Source organism: Rhineura floridana, chromosome 3 (genome assembly GCF_030035675.1).
Source record: "Rhineura floridana isolate rRhiFlo1 chromosome 3, rRhiFlo1.hap2, whole genome shotgun sequence".
In the NCBI taxonomy this organism is placed as follows: domain Eukaryota; kingdom Metazoa; phylum Chordata; class Lepidosauria; order Squamata; family Rhineuridae; genus Rhineura; species Rhineura floridana.
Window position 1 is genome coordinate 127793727 of NC_084482.1, and position 14444 is coordinate 127808170.

At 41.5% G+C, this 14444-nt stretch overlaps 1 protein-coding gene across 3 annotated transcripts in view; it reads right to left on the reverse strand.

Moving 5' to 3' along the window:
• The window catches only part of CACNA2D2 (calcium voltage-gated channel auxiliary subunit alpha2delta 2), a 1044533-nt gene that overhangs the window by 116171 nt on the left and 913918 nt on the right, over positions 1-14444 (reverse strand). The window lies entirely within an intron of this gene.

The window sequence follows — 14444 nt, forward strand, 5'->3', positions numbered from 1 at the left end:
ACTCTGAAATGTGGATTGGATTGTGGGCAAAACAATTGAACTGAGAAAAAAACCCATGGAGAAAAAATAGCTTGTCATTGAAATTGAGAAAAATGGGAATTAGAAAAGTTCAACATGGAGATTTTCAGAAAATTCCATCGCTATACTGAGAAGAGAGTAAAGAGGACTTCCCAGTTACTTTTACAGGACTTTGGAAGTGGAGTTTCATCTTTTTCCTCACTCTCTTTTTAAAACAGGTTTTACCCATTGCAGGAAATCATTGGTGCCACTTATAGGGGTACCCAGAGCCACTTCATCCCACAATGCCGCTGTGGAAGGATGCTACTTCACAATGTAGCATCATTCCAGGGAGAGTTATGTGTGTGGTAGGGATGGGGGAGAATATCTGCTAAATTACTGGATTTTGACATAATCCGACAATCCGCTGTGTTTTTGGACTGGCATTAATTTCCTGCAGTGGGTCGTGGCTGTCATTGGTACAGTTTTTTTAAAAAAAAATCTGCTCCAAATTTTACGTTATTGTCTTTGTAATTGTCTTTCCTCTAAGCTGATGCATTCTTAACTGCTGTCTAGGTGATAACGATTGCCATTTACATCCATTAACCTCCCTTCAATTTTCTCTTTGTTTTGTTAATTCTCAGAAATGGCCAACAACCCATCCTTTTTTTCTCTCCCAACCATTAAATTATAGTACAGAGCAGACTTGGACAGGATTCCTCCCCCTCCAGCTTTTGACTCTTTGCTGTTGCTCTCTCTCTGTGTGACTGAATGTGTTGTGTGATTGATTGTGATTTAGTTATAAATTCCTAAAAAAAAAGAAGCTAAAATAAGCAGTGGTGGTTGACTTTTCAACAGTAAAAACCAAAAGTACTGCAAAACAACAAGAACAGTGAAATGTGGGGGGGGGAGAGAAGTTGTCTATAAGTAGCACGTCAGTAATCCTGAGGCAAGAGACAGACTTTATTTATTTATTTTTATTTTTATTATTTCAATTTATATACCGCCCTTAGCAGAATAGCTCTCAGGGCGGTGAACAAACAAGATAAAATACAATATATCATAATAAAAATCATAAAAACATATACAAACAAACAACAAAAAAACACTACAAAAACACAATACGACAAAAATTAAAAATACGGATTAAAAGATTAAAATGGTTAAGAAAATTAAAATGCCTGGGAGCATAAAAAGGTCTTTACCTGGCGCCGAAAAGATAGAAGTGTAGGCGCCAGGCGTACCTCTTCGGGGAGGCTGTTCCACAACTCAGGGGCCACCACAGAAAAGGCCCTAGATCTAGTAACCACCCTCCGGGCTTCCCAATGGGTTGGTAACCGGAGGAGGGCCTTAGATTCTGAACGAAGTGAATGGGTAGGTTCGTATCGAGAGAGGCGTTCCACAAGGTATTGAGGTCCCACGCCGTGTAAGGCTTTATAGGTAAGAACCAGCACCTTGAATCTCGCCCAGAAGCAAATAGGAAGCCAGTGCAGACGCGCCAAGACAGGTGTTATATGCGAAGACCGACTGGTCCTCGTCAGTAGTCTGGCAGCCGCGTTCTGCACCAGCTGAAGCTTCCGAATTGTCTTCAGGGGCAGCCCTACATAGAGCGCATTACAGTAATCCAATCTTGAAGTTACCAGAGCGTGAACAACGGAGGCGAGGTCGTCCCTGTCCAGATAGGGGCGTAGTTGGGCTACCAGACGAAGATGGTAAAACGCATTCCGTGCCACCGAGGCCACTTGGGCCTCGAGAGACAGGGAAGAGTCGAGAAGAACCCCCAAACTACGTACCTGTTCCTTCAGGGGGAGTGTAACACCATCCAGAACAGGGTTAACATCCACCATCTGAGCAGGGAAGGCATTCACCAACAATGTCTTGGTCTTGTCTGGATTGAGTCTCAGTTTATTAGCTCTCATCCAGTCCATTATCGCGGTCAGGCAACGGTTCAGCACATCAACAGACTCACCTGAAGAAGATGAAAAGGAGAAATAGAGCTGCGTGTCATCAGCATACTGATGGCAATGCACTCCAAAACTCCTGATGACTGCACCCAGCGGCTGCATGTAGATGTTGAAAAGCATGGGGGACAAAACCGACCCCTGAGGGACTCCACAATGGAGAGTCCATGGTGTCGAGTGATGTTCCCCAAGCACTACCTTCTGGTGACGATCCGCGAAGTAGGAGCGGAACCACTGCCAAGCAGTGCCCCCGACACCCAACTCCGCGAGTCCCCTCAGAAGGATACCATGGTCGATGGTATCAAACGCTGCTGAGAGATCAAGGAGAATCAACAGAGTCACACTCCCCCTGTCCCTCTCCCGACACAGGTCATCATACAGGGCGACCAAGGCTGTTTCGGTGCCAAAACCGGGCCTGAAACCGGATTGAAATGGATCTAGATAATCGGTTTCATCCAAGAGCACCTGGAGTTGGCTGGCAACCACCCGCTCCAAAACCTTGCCCAAAAAAGGGACATTCGCCACCGGTCTATAGTTGTTTAAATTATCTGGGTCTTAATGAGTGATTATCTGCCTAACTGATATGTAAATAGGAAAAAAGATAGAACAAGTGCCTGCAGCATAAACATTTTCATAAGCATTTTCGTTAGCAATTACGTTGGTTTTTTCGCTTTAAAAACTGCAGCGGATCGGAAACATAAAAATGGTGGACTGGCACTGAAAGCAGGACTGTCAGAATTAAAATGGATAGGAACCAGCTAGTGAACCCCATCCCTAGTGTGTGGTGGGGAAAATTTGGCTACCCTGATAAGGCAACCTTGATTCCCCCTACCCCCCAACAAAGCCTCTGGAAGGATGCTACATTGTAGTAACATACCCTCACACAGCACTAGGAGTGTGGGCACCACAATTTTCCTGTGACTGTTTAAAAAGCAAACAAAGGAGAAGTCTCTTCTGTTAGCTGTTAGAAGTGTTAAATCAGTGCCATGCTGCAGTAATCAACTGGATGTGTGCCAACACACTGCAGTTCAGTCCAGAAAGATGGAGGTACTATTTGTGGGTGGTTTATCTGCCCAGATGAGTGGTGTTCAACTTGTTCTAGAGGGAGCTTATTCCCCTAAAGGACCCGGTTTGTAGTTCAGGGGTGCTCATTGATCCATTCTTGTCACTAAAGTCACAAGTGGCCTCTGTAGCCTGGATGCCTTTTACTAGGTTAGATTGGTACACCAGCTATGAACCTATCTGGGTAGCCTTCCCCAATGATCCATGCCCTGTTAACCTCCTGTTTCTTCCACTATGACCTGCAATCATTCCAATTGTTTTACAGTCCCAACCTGTGTGTGAAGGCAGCACTTAATAGCTAATGCCTGCTTGCCACCTATCATGACCTTACAGGTTAGGCAAACACTGAGATGATGAGGCCCAATTTCAACTTTCAGATTTGTTGTTGCAACCCCAGTAATGTCACCCCAGCAAATCTAAGGCCATTGAAAGACTCGCAGCAGTAACAGAAAGAAACACATTTTGCATTTCATTGGAGGCTTGCAAAATCTCCTAAGGATAGTTACACAGAAGAGGGAGATTTTTCTTTAAGGGAAAAAAAATTCAGCTTGTTTCTCTCTGAGTTAACTGCTCTCATGGAATACCTAGCCAGAGGCCTGATCTCTCTTGCATGCACACCAGATAGCAGGTGTTGAACCTCTGGAGCCTGCTCTGCAGCTGCTGCCCAGGATGGTTGTAGCTACCATCTTCCACATCTTTCCAAGGGAACGCTACATGATGGAAAGAGCATGAGGCTAGCTAGAGAGCAGCAATAACAATAATAACTACAGTCCATTTAACATCTGAGGCTTTTACAGCAATGTCTGTTGCTCTATGTACTAGTCTATGGCATCTGTCCATCAAGTACATTAGCAGACTACTCTACCCAGTGCAACTATTGACCCATCTATAGCATCTGTACACCTAGCTGCCTACAGTGCTATCCCTCTGCAGCATCTGACTATTTAGCTACTATATCTGTTTAGCAGTCCCCATATGAAATCTCTAGTTATACATTTTATCTATTTCTCTGTGACTCTCTTCATTTACAGCAAGTTCATCAACAATAAATGAAAGTTGGCATGCCATTAAAATGTAAATGTACTGCCTTCAAGTCAATTCCGACTTACGGCGACCCTATGAATAGGGTTTTCTTGAGGCTGAGAGCCAACGACTGGCCCAAGATCACCCAGTGAGCTTCATAGCTATGTGGGGATTCCAACTCTGGTCTCCCAGGTCATAGTCCAACACCTTAACCATTACAACACACTGGCTGCTCATTTAATTCTGTAGATAAGGAAACTGAGGTATTGACAGCAATCAACTGCTGAATGATGGCAAATATGGCAATTTCTGTCTCTCATTTCCAGCAGATTTAATTAGTGATCTGGGGAAAGCTGGGTAGCCCAGCAAGTCAGAGGGGCTTTAACTTTTAGAACCAGGCCATACCAAAAATCATGTGAATATATTGATGGATATCTCAGCATTTAGGAGGGGGAAATTTCTAACATTTCTGATTTTACATATTGGCACTATTGTGATATAATTCTCCTTTGAGGCTCAGATTTCAGTGTAAAATGAGGGATAGAGGTAATTCCCATCAGACTCTTACTATATGACTATGGCTTTGACAGCAAGATTATTATGGAATACTGATAATGGAAGATTGGATACTGAAATTACTGGACTTAACAAGACTACTGAAGATGGAAGATGGAAAATGGAACTAATAGGGATAATAGAACAATGGCTACTGAAATTACTGAACCTAACAGATTCTGATGTGATGGATTAATTGAAATGTTTATTTTGACTATGGTTATGACAATAAGATTATCATAATTAGTAATGAGATGGATTAATCGATATGCTTATCTGGAAAAAAAAAATTGATAGATATATTTCTTAAAGAATTGAAACCTCTCTTTGACTTTTTGTGGAAAGAATAAAGTAATGTTTATGAGATTTGATGATTAAGTAAGATAACTACTGGAGGAAAGTGATTTTATAATATGACTTAAGAGACAGGATTGTTATATATTATAGACTTATAACTGATTTGATCTTTGACAAATGGGAAGTCAATATTTTACTCTTTATTTTTTATTTTTGTTTTTTTTTTCTTTTTTTTTTTTGTTTAACTATTTTTGATTTTGTTTTTTGTCTTTGAATGTTTTATGATTTCGTCTTGTATGTTTTATGAAAATCTGAATAAAAATTATTGAAAAAAAAAAAGATTTCAGTGTAAAATGATGTGGATGTTTTAAAATGTGCACCATGTTTTTAATAACCCTTGAGAAAATTAATAATAAAATAGTAACTGGTATGAATGGGGAAGGGCCATGGCTCAGTGGTAGAGCATCTGCTTTGCATGCAGAAGGTCCCAGGTTCAATCCCGGGCATCTCCAGGTAGAGCTGGGAGAGAACCCTACCTAAAACCCTGGAAAACCGCTGCCAGTCAGTGTAGACAATACTGAGCTAGATGGACCAGTGGTCAGACTCCAAGGCAGCTTCTTATGTTCTATGATTTCCCTTCTTTGTACATATAGACATTGTAGATAACTTGAATATTTCCTTATATTTTTTTATTTAGAAAGCCATTAGTTCCTTGTTAAAGTTTGTTAGTCTGATTTTTGTTGCTTTTCAAGGTTTCCAAGGGCTCCTGCTGGGAGGAAGGGCGGGATATAAATCAAATAATAAAACAAATAAATAAATATTCTTGAAAATAGTTATGCATAGCTTTTCCAATAAAAGTTGTGTTATACACTACTTTGTCCTTTCATATTGTAAGGCTGAGACTGTCTTGGTTTTTTTTTTAAAAAAACTGATCCACAAGTCACTCTGAAGACCCTTTTGGCTGAAGGGTGGAGTAAAAGTAATGCTTAAATACATTCTACATCCTTGAGATGTGCATTTGGCTATAAGCAGCAGAGGCCTATCTACGCTCCTAGCCTCCACTGTACTGCTGGATTCACAAAGGCTGCTCTAAGCCTGTAAGCCCAGTAGGGTTGCCAGGTCAGAAGCATCCCAAAACCTGAGATTTTAGGGGCGGGCCCAAGTGATGTCACGGGGCGGGCCCAAGTGATGTCATTAAGCATGATACATTAAGCATCAATCACAGTTGCTTGGAGTGTACAATTAAAAAAAATATCTGACTGGAAATTAAGCTATACATCTTAGCGAAAAGATGGAGCCTGGGTAGGGAACATTTCATCTAGCCTACTTGCTTTCGGCAAGAAGAGTTTAAGTGCCTTCAGGCCAGGCCAGTCACCAGAAGGTCACTGTAGGAAGAAAGGAGCCTAGTGTTGTGGAGATGTTAGATGGGAGCATTCCGGAGTAAAGATGGATGCCCCTGAAGGTTGCAATTCTAAACATATGTACTAAGGGACTAAGCCCCCATAGAACTCAACAGGACTTACTTCTGAGTAGATATAGTTTGGATTGTGCTGTTGGTAAAGCTTGACTAGGGATCCTCTGCAAAGACATCCATATCCAAGCAGGGTTGGCAACCCCCTGCCTGGAATGCCCTGCCCTTATCTTTTAATGTGGCTGCTCCAAACTTCTTTACAGATTTGACCCTTCACTTCAGAAAGAGGTCTGAGAAATGAGTAAGAGTAAGAAAATTCTCTACCCTTTCTGTCTGCATAGATGCCCTCATCCTTCCCCTGCGCCCAGCAGAAACTTTGGGCCAGGCGGGACGCAGTGGCATCTCATAGAGGACACCCTCCCCTTTCATGGGGTGTATGATTTGTCCTGGCCCAGAGCAGATTTTGGGGTGGGCACCCCCAATTACTTATTTTTCCTGTATGTCTTTTTCTGCTTTGATTCTGTATAGATGCCCTCTCCTGTGCCCAGCAGAAGCTCTGGGCCAGGCAGGACGTGGTGGCATCTCATAGAGGACACCCTCCCCTTTCCTGGGGTATATGATTTATGCTGTCCCAGAGCAGATTTCGGGGTGGGTACCCCAAGTTACTTATTTTTTTCTATGTGTTTTTGTCCATTTTGATTTTGCATTGATGCACCCGTGCGTGCCCGGTGGCCAGCAGAAGCTCTGGGCCAGAAGGGATGCACTGGCATCTCGTAGAGGACACCCTCCCCTTTCCTGGAGTGTATGATTTGTCCTGTCCCAGAGCAGATTTTGGGGTGGGCACCCCCAGTTACTTATTTTTTCCTGTATGTTTTGGTCTGCTTTGATTTTGCATAGATGCCCTCATCCATGCCCTGCGCCCAGCAGAAGCTCTGGGCCAGGCGGAACACAGTGGCATCTCGTAGAGGACACCCTCCCCTTTCCTGGGGTATATGATTTGTCCTGTCCCAGAGCAGAGTTTGGGGTGGGCACCCCCAGTTACTTATTTTTTATGATTTTATGACATCATTATGTATTTATGATAATATCAGAAGCCTGATGATTTTGATTGCATAAATGTATTGTTATTCTTGATGGGGAGAGTCCCCCGATCACAGTGATCAGGGTACCCCAACATATATTTTGGGGTTCAGAGACATGTTAAGTTTGGTTTGAAGTTGCTGTAGTTTTCTCCTTTTTTAGTGTTTTGAATTTTCAAGCAAATACGAAACTGGGAACTAGGAACCAACTTCAGCATCATATCAGTTAAATAGATTAAACAGTTGCGGGGGGCGGTGGCTGACATTTTGGTGTATATCTACCAGACCACCTAGAAACTTAATTTCTTTTTTAAATTGAAGCTGAGAGTCCGGAGATTAAGGGGTGCTAGCCGGAGGGCCCCCCCAAAAACTGGAGACTCCGGCCGAAAACCGGAGACCTGGTAACTCTAAAGCCCAGGTCTTTAAGTAGCTATATGGCAAAATGTTATATTATGTTACGTTTTATTTCTAGGCCGCCTTTTGGCCAAATAGGCCCCCAAGGCGGCTTACACACAAATAAAAACACAAATACAAAATACAAATAAAAACAATACAATTTACAAAAAAAATCAAACTAACAAAATTCTAACATTTCTAAAAAACAAAAACAATAGTAATATAAGCATCCAAGTGGTACTGCATGCAAGTAAAGGATAGTCTTTCACTTGCTTCTAATTATTTTATTTTATTTGTTTCGCGTTTTCATTACAAACACAAACACAAAGGAGAAGAAAGAAAAATATGGATGCTATCTGCTTATTCAAGGTATAACAAAGAAGCAAGTATCAAAATTTATGTATAGATGAATATAATTATTACTACTACTGAATAATAACTTTGTGCTTGTGGTATGTTCAGTACTGAATAGAAGTTATTATCTTGCAATCTAGAAGAGAAGGAGAAAACTAGTACGGGGGAACGGCTATGAATTGATACATGAATACTAAGTGGGGTAGAGGAATCTTAGGTGGCATTGGGTGAGAGGATAAAGCAAGACTGTCATATAAACAGGCTTGGTTCAAACATTATGAAAGTAGCAAGATGTCCACTTGGCTGGGGTGGATCCCACACTATTCCAGTAACATTTGAAGGCTGAAATCACATGGAGCACGTTGATTATAAGAGTACTAATCATGTCAGCATCAATGGTCTGGATAGAATGGGGAATTACAGCATAGATAACACCAACATGATCAGTCTATCCAGCCGTCAAATATTTCTGGAGTGATCAGGGATCCATCCATGGGAAAGTGATTACTAAGCTGCTCCAGTGAGATATTATTATGGGAATACCACTGTGTCGTGTCAAATTAAGAGGTACCATCTTTTTGGTTCTTTAAATAACTTGACTTCTTGCTTAATTGTGCTTTGACGGCTAGTAGCAACTTGTTACTTGACATCCACCTTGTAAAGGGGTGAAGTTGAGGAATAGTTTGGCAATTTCTAAACAACAAAGACAAGTCTTTTTACTCCCCTTAAATCTGGATGGCAAGAAAAAAGTCATAGGAAGGATTGTGGGTAGGCTGCTGCTATTGGAGTTTTGATGCTACTTAACAAATTAGCTCTGTTTATCTGGATAAATGAAGATGCATAAGATAAGATAAGACATAAAATAAAATAAGGTAAGACTTAGATGCATCCAAACTCAGAGGAAGGCAATGGTAAACCGCCTCAGAATACCCTTTACCACGAAAACCCTATGAACAGAATATCCAAAATGCAACACGAGATAGTGCTGGAAGATGAGACCCTCAGGTCAGAAGGCACTCAACGAGCTACTGGGGAAGAATAAAGGACAAGTACGAGTAGCGCTGTGGCTAATGACGCAGCTGGGTCAAAGCCGAAAGGGAACCAGTTTAGAAACCCCTGGACTAGGTCATTGCTGTAATTATTGAGAAAGTTCGTACTGGGGGGAGAAATTCAAGAAGACCAGACTCACAATCTGCTGCTTTAATGAACAGGAAATATTCCTTGTCAACATTATGTTTTATTCCTAGTGCTTCTTCTGGCTAAGTACATCATTCTTGCACCCTATTCGGTTACTGGAATACAATGAGCAGTGGACTCCTTGGCTGTTTATTCTTAAATTAGATGTTCTTTTTATTCTTGTGGATAAGTAAACTCAGAGTAGTAGCTAGCCAGCCATAACTAACGGTAGGACATTCCTCTGTCTTTATCTGCTTAAACTCATTTCTTTTGGGTTGAGGAACTTCTGCTGTTTTCAGTGGAACTTCTTCCTACAATGCCTTTGATATCAGTTTCAGAGGCTTGGGGAACTAGAAGCAGGAGATGACAAAGCTCTCAAGAAACAAAGGCTCACCTCCTTCTCCTAATGCTGTTCAGAACAAAGGGCACAGGGAGAGAGAAGAGAACCTTCATCTATAGGAGTGGGGACTAAATAAGTTCCCAAAAGGTCACTGAGAAAATAAGAGACACATAAAATTTATAGTTGAGATAGTCATAGAGTCATCAGAGATTAAAATAACTAAACCAAATCAAAGCCAACAGTAGTGGCTTGCCTGCTTAAATGGCTGCCAAAATCTTTGTCTTTTTAAGGAACTACCAGGGGTAAACTAGATGTTACATGCAATTACATGCAATGAAGACTAGGCAGCTTTTAAAAATGGAAACAAGCCCTGGAAGACCACAGTTATGAGTGGAGTAGTAGTATTTACCACCAAGGGCCAATAAATACCAGAAACGGGGTGGGGATGGGTTGAAAGAAGCTGGAGGGCAATTTTGAGCAGAAAAGTGACTGGAAGAGTAAGAGTTAAGCAGCTTCCCCTCCAACCCCTCTGATTAAAATAGAGGATTCCTGACGCTGCTTTTCATATTAAAAAATTAAAAACCTGCTGGGATTTCATCACATGTATTTGTATGTATTGCCTAATTTAACCCTCGCAGGACACACGGCAGTGCTTGATTTCTAAGCTGAAGGTGTTGGGATTAATGTCTTTTGGAAAATTACTCTATTATTTATTTGATTTCTTACCCACTTTTCACCACCATGTTATTATGTTTAAAAACATAATATTAAAAACAGTTAAAGCAGATTACAACAACCTCCCAACTAATGCCAGGTGGGTGGAGATGGGTTTGATTATATAGTGATAAGGCTGTCCACATATGCTCAAGGGAGTTAAATATCAGACAAGTAGCTGTGCTAGTCTGTTGTGTAACAAAACAGAATCCTGTGGTACCTTAAAAGCTAACAAATCTACAGTATTTTCACAGAGGTTTTCACAGTCAAAGGCTCTCTCTTCTTAATTATTTCTTCAAATGTCCTGGAGTTGAGCCCTGACAATGACAACACGTTCTGGGACTAAACCCTGGTGAGTCCTGGCTTAATACAAATTATTTAATCAAGTTAAGCAGTTGATGTAGTAAGCAGTTGTGCCTATGGTGTACAGATCTCCAAGCCTGATCAACAAAATGATGAAAACAGAATCTGACAATTGCTTCTGGCGTTATTTTTCCTGATATGATTGGGGTGGGCTGGGAGTGGGGGATGTGTCAGAAAATGGGAGCAGCCACTTGTCTGCCTGATACCAATTTATTACACAAATCTAGCCAAGATCAGGGAAGCTTCTCTCCACAAGCTCGTCTACTGGCTGCAAAGGGAATAAAAACACTTCCAAGTGCAATTGATATGCAATTAAGGATGTGGTAGAATTCCATCAAATTCGGATTTGGTACCGGATTTTCCATGAATTTGCTTATTCTCTATTATTGCGGATCAGATCTTCCATAGCTATTTTCTAAAAGCTATTTTTTAAAAAAAACAAAACACCCACCTCTAAAATATCAATATTAGCAATGATAATTTTATTGACATTTCTTTCATTTATCTATATTTCCTTTCAATATATACATACAGGCAAAAAACCCTTGTGGTTTAAGAACATACCTATAGCCAACAGATTTTTCTATCAAACTTTAAAAAGCAGGGAAATTGGACAGCTATAGTGAATGCACCAGGGGAGCAGGAGACCTGACCGCCTCTCTGAGATATTGTACTGCCGGACAAATTTGTAAAAATGCAAACACAATTTCGCTTGGTCTTGCACAGTCCAATCCACTTCCCGTGTAGCTTGGAAGAACTGGTTAATATGCCTCTGAGCATATGGTGAGTGGTGGTAACACCTGCCAATCTCCTAACATGGAGAATTACATTTTTGTATGTTTGTTGGGGTTCTTCTTACTTTGCTTCTTTCCTGTGTTACTACTGTTTCTACAGAGAATCTAACCTAGAAAATTATATTTCTTTCATTATTCATCCTAGAAATCTGTGTCAAATTTATTTTTATTCATTTCAAAGTCTTTTTATTGGTAATTGTTATATGATAGTGAAGACTGCCTGTTGTGTTTCAAACTGGAGGTTATGTTCTATTTCTATTTTGGGTGCATTAACAGTTGAATCTGAAACTGCAGTTTGATGTAAAATCAGACTGATCACAATATGTTGCCACTTAAACAATGAACCTAGCTTTTGGAAAAAACAAACTTGGCCTGCCTAAGATGCATATTTTCAGCCTGCTATGCTTAAACCACTTCACTTAAGGAAAGGTGGACATGGTCAATTGAAAACATAGACCACACCTAGAAATTTTCTAGAATATATTTCACCTCCCACTGTTTTATCTTGTGCAAAATGAGACACTCCTCAGAACAGCACATGACTTGTTTCTGTTGATTGGGCTGACTGCAGGTGTTACCACCACTCACCATATGTTCAGAGGCACATTACCAAATTCTTCCAAGCTACACAGGAAGTGAATTGGATTGTGACAGACCAACTCAAATTGTGTTTGCATTATGATAAATTTGTAGGGCAGTACAATATAGAAGAGGTCAGGTCTCCTACTTCCCTGGTGCAATCAATATAGCTAGACCAATTTCCCTGCTTTTTAAAGTTTGATAGAAATATCTGTTGGCTATAGGTACGTTCTTAAACCGCAAGGTTTTTTTTGCCTATTAGCGAATTTCTCTGCTTGTTAACCTGGGAGCTAAGAAATGGGATGCTGTGCAACTTTGCTGAGAATGGATGGATCATTTGCATGCTTATGGAGTTCAGTGGGATTTTCTCCCTGGCAACCATGCTTAGGATAAGTGAAACTGACCACGGGGGGATGGGGAGGGGAGGAGGAAGTGCAGGGGAGGGGGAGGGGAAGAGGAGGGAAGGCTTGATCATTTTCATGCTTATGGAGTTCAGTGGGATTTACTCCTGTGCAAGCATGTTTAGGATAGGTGAAACTGACCATGGGGGAGGTGGAATAAAAGGGAGGGAGGACTGGAGTGGACAGGGGAGGAGGAAGAAGGATGAGAGGAGGGGAAGAAGAAGGGAGGAGGGAGAGGAGAGGGGAAGAAGGGGAGGGGAAGAGAGAGAGGGAAGGAGAGGAGAGGGGAAGGGGAAAGGCAGGTCTGAACATTTGCATGTTTATTGAGTTCAATGGGATTTACTCCCATGCAATCATGCTTAGAATAGGTAAAACTGACCATGGAGAGGGAGGGGGCAGGAGAAGGAAGGAAGGAGGTGAAGGAGGGGGGGTTGGAAGGGGATAGGGAGGGAAAGGGAGGGGCAATGGAAGGGGAGGAAAAGGACAAAAGGGAGAAGATAGGAGGGGGAGGGCAGGTTTGATCATTTGCATGCTTTTTGAGTTCTGTGGGATTTACTCCTGTACAATCATGGTTTGGATAGGTGAAACTGACCAGCAGGAGGAAGGGGAGGGGAGAGGGAAGGGGGAGGAGATTGGGTGGGCAGGCACTGGGCAGAAGGAAAGCCCCTTTCCTTTCCAAAAGGAAAACATTGCGAACAGTACAGTATCATTGTTTTTCAGGGTTTCCCCACCTTTTTATTCTACAGGAGGCACATGTAATCTCCCACCCAAATTTAATCCAAAGCTGTCCCTGGCCACATCCACACCATACCTTTATTTCACTTTAGACAATCATGGTTCCCCCAAAGAATCCTGGGAAGTGTAGTTAGTGAAGGGTGCTGAGAGTTCCTAGTAGATGCCCTATTCCCCTCACAGAGGTACAATCCGCAGAAGAGGGGCTGTCTGTTAAACCATTCTGGTCACTGGAGCTCTGTTAGGGGAACAGGAGTCTCCTTTCAGCACCCTTCACAAACTACACTTCCCAGGATTTTTGGGGGGAACCCATGACTATCTAAAGTGAAATAAAGGACTGGCATGGGTGTGGCCCCTTGATTAGCCAAGCCAAACAGCTGTGAGTCTAGCTTTTAGAACACTGACAGTTGGTTCTTACTGAGCATACCTGACGCTATTATAGTCTTCAGTGTTAAATTTCTTAAATTAATTAAAGATCAGCCAGGCATTTATTTAACTTTTAAACTGCAGAAGATGAAGGTCAGAGTATGGGGCAAAGTCAGTAATAGGATTACAGGTACTCTGTGAACATAACTGATTTTTGATTAATTTTAAATTATGAGACCACTGACAGAAAAAAGTCCAACAGTGGTCTGGATTTCCCCCCCTCTTGTTTTACACTTTGAACTCTCAAAACTCCCTTTCTGTTGTGTATATTGCCATGAAAACCTAGGGGGTTGTTAAGCAAGCAATTCCGAGTTCAGGACTACAAGTTTTACAAGGTTTTGTTTTGAAATGTGTTTAGGGGAAGCAGAAGAATGGCATGAGTGGTATTTTCCATTTAACATTGTGGAATGCGAAAAATCCATGCTGGCTATAGTATACAGCCACTCTCGTGTATGTATAATTAATATCATATATTTTTTTGCGAGGGAAAAAAAAGATTGGTAAATGGAGCAACTAGGTGACAAAGATGGAATGCTTTGAACTGGCACTGGCCAACGGATCCCATTCCTATGTGCAATGAAGGCTGCTAAGATGCCATGATACATACTTGTGAAGGCATCCTTAAAATATAACAAGGATTGTAATGTTTGAATTACAATGACAATTAGCTACTACATATACAGCTGACTTAAAGTCACCACTCAGGTTAGGCCAGGAAGCAAAGGAGAGAAACAGGAATTTGAGCTTGAATTCACATGGGGTAGGACAATGGGAAGATGGATTA